General features: G+C 45.6%; 1 protein-coding gene across 1 annotated transcript in view; it reads right to left on the bottom strand.

Annotated features, from left to right (window-relative positions):
• The window catches only part of eps8a (epidermal growth factor receptor pathway substrate 8a), a gene marked incomplete at its 5' end in the record, with an annotated part of 12105 nt that overhangs the window by 7875 nt on the left and 969 nt on the right, over positions 1-3261 (bottom strand).

The following is a 3261-nucleotide window of genomic DNA, read 5'->3' as shown; positions in this document are numbered from 1 at the left end:
CTGAACTGATCTGATCTGAACTGCTTTTAAAACTGTGACTGTTCCTTCTCTGGTCGGCAGAAGGAGGCAGCGGACGTCCGTTTGTGAACACGATACCTTCATGAGACTGGAAACAGAAGATCAGAGGAGGCTCAGAAGAAAACCTGCAGGTGGAAATAGACACCACACACCAGACCTTGCCAGAGTTGGGGGATAGAAAGCTTAAAGACAGAGAAGACCCTCAACAGACCAAACCGGGACCAGATCTATCCTGATCAGGACTCTGCTGGAGCAGCTCTCCATAAACCAGTTCCTCAGTTTCAAACTGGGATTCACTAAATCAGGTTGAAACTGAACAAATGTCTCAGATTTAATTAATCTGTTGCTGAAACGTCTGTAGCGCCGTCCAATCAGGAGCAGCCAGCTGTGTAAACAGGAAGTGACTGTAGCATCATGAGCTAATATATAACCTGCAAAAACATCATCAAATGACACTTTACTGTGTTCAGTTATTAAATCAGTGTTACTTAAAATTAGTAACTTTGCCACTTGATCAGGAATGTTTTGTTGACTTAAACTATTAAGTTTACTTAACATTTTCAATGTAAATCAGTTTCAACACTTTTTGAGTTAATTAGTTCAACTTAATATTTACACTGTAAAACCAGATTAACTGCAAATCTTTTGTATATTCAGGTATTCTGGTTATGCTAAGCTAACTGACAGTAGTTGGTCATTTTCTTCATTATTTGCATTTAGCTTTTTGTGGAATATAATTTAAAGTTCACATTATTATCAGACAGCAGTTAAAGAAACAGATATGTTATATATTAGCATGCTAACGTTAGCTCGTAGACCAGCTCACTGTACGATGACACTATTGATTCTCACAGCTAATTAACAATCACTTTATTGATGATCAATAACTGTTTTTGGTTGCTGATGATTTTATTTGTGTATCGAAGTCGTCTGAACTGTGTCAGCGGGAGATTAAAGTCGGGATGTTTTGGTGACATCATGTTTGACTTTTGACACCCACCTCTAGCGCCGCCTTCTGGACGGTGACCTGGCTGAAGACCCGAGCGCCGTCGTCGGGACAAACCGTCTTCAGCTCCTCCTTGTTGAGAGAGAACAGCTGAGCTCCGGTCAGGACGCCGAGGCTGGTGATGGTCCTGCACAGGGGGGACAGACAGAGTGAGACACAACTGGACGCAGTGAGACACAGTGAGACACACCTGGATGCAGTGAGACACAGCTGGACACAGTGAGACGCAGTGAGACAGAGTGAGATGCAGTGAGACAGAGTGAGATGCAGTCAGACAATGAGACGCAGTGAGACACAGCTGGACACAGTGGGACACAGCTGGACACAGTGGGACACAGTGAGACGCAGTGAGACGCAGTGAGACGCAGTGAGACACAGCTGGACACAGTGGGACACAGTGAGACGCAGTGAGACACAGCTGGACACAGTGGGACACAGCTGGACGCAGTGAGACACAGTGAGACGCAGTGAGACACAGTGAGACGCAGTGAGACACAGCTGGACGCAGTGAGACACAGCTGGACGCAGTGAGACAGAGTGAGACACAGCTGGACGCAGTGAAACAGAGTGAGACACAGCTGGACGCAGTGAGACAGACAGACAGTGAGCAGAGAGACAGACGGAGACAGACAGACAAACTCACACTGGACTGAAGCCTTTGGCCTCCAACCAGGCTCTGACGTCGTCTGGCGAGGAGTCGTAGGTGATGCTGACCGACTGCAGGTTGCCGCCGCCGCCGCGAGCTGGAACCTGGAACTTCTTCTGAGCGCTGCGACCCAATGTCAGTCTGTGCATCAGCTCGTCCTGGACCTCCTCCATGTTGGACTTCCTGCCTGCAGGGGGCGACGAGGACAGACACACGGTTCGCTGATGGTGACGAACTCCAGCAGAAGGATTATCAGATAAATATGATCACTAGAATTATTGATCGAGACTTTATCCTGGAAAATATTCTGATCACATTCTCAGATGATTTTCTAAATATTGAGACAGAAATTTTTAGATAATCAAAGATAAATAAAAGAATCCTCTCGGACGAACAGACGGACTTAGAAGGAGACATTTTGTTGGACTTACGGCTGCCAGGCGCCGGCCTCTGGTTGCCGTGGTCCCTCATGGCGACGCTGCCGTTGTCGCTGGATGTGGTGCTGTTCTGGCGGCTGACCGCGCTGCCGGCAGCGGTAGGCCTGGTGGGCTCTGCGGGCGGAGGAGGCAGCGGCGGCGTGGGGAGCCTGGCGGGGGCCGGAGGTGGCGGCGTGGGAGCCGGAGGCATCGGAGTGGCGACCGGTTTACTGGGAATGAAGTCCGTCCTGGTTGTCTGCTTCTGACAGAGGACAGACAGACAGTGACTCACAGTCGGACTTTATCTGGTTTGACCTCTGAACCTGAAATGAGTTCGATGTCTGTGGTTTACCTCGTTCAACTCTCCCAGTAATTGCTGGAAACGTGAAATGAAACATAAAAGATGAAAAATGGTGGAAATGAAACGAATTATTCACAACAAACTGCACGAAAATCTGCTGATCGATTATTCAAACATCAAACCGACTTAAAGGAACAGTTCCACATTTTAAAGTAATCCTGTTAGCCATCTGACCAACAACCTAGCCTAGCCTAACCTAGCACAAAAACACAAAGCAGAAGCAGACTGTTAGCCAATCTAGCTGCTAATCAATGTTATGCTAGTGCCAATGGGTAAGTAGATGCAACTTTATTCTAAGTGTTAGTAGCTTGCTGATTATAGGTACAAACCACTACTATATCTGATTATATGGTAGTTGTTTGTAGCTAGTTAATGCTGTGGAAGCTACACAGGGAGCATCCAAACATTGTGATAGCTGGTTAGCTTTAGGGTTCAAGTCTCAGGTTTCATGGTATAAAACCAAACAGGTATTAAACAAACTATCATCAGTTACAGCAACGTCTCACACATTACGTCTATATCACCAATACAGACTCAATCCGTTCTAATACAGTACACCGCTGCAACCACAGGGTAGTTCTAAAGATATCACTGCTCATTTTATGGTGTTTGTAGATAACAAGGACATGTTTAGCCTAGCTTAGCACAAAGACTGGAAGCAGAGGGAAACTGCTAGCCTAACTCCATCAAAGAGAAAACAATCCTCCAACATCTCCGAGTCCGTCTTAATGAACCATATATTATTATTATTATTATTATTATTATTATTATTATTATTATTATTATTATAAATATATATATAGATAGATAGATA

Source organism: Morone saxatilis, unplaced genomic scaffold, assembly GCF_004916995.1.
Source record: "Morone saxatilis isolate NCDOM2014 unplaced genomic scaffold, NCSU_SB_2.0 Contig10, whole genome shotgun sequence".
Lineage (NCBI taxonomy): Eukaryota > Metazoa > Chordata > Actinopteri > Moronidae > Morone > Morone saxatilis.
This window is presented reverse-complemented; position numbering and strand designations above follow the sequence as displayed.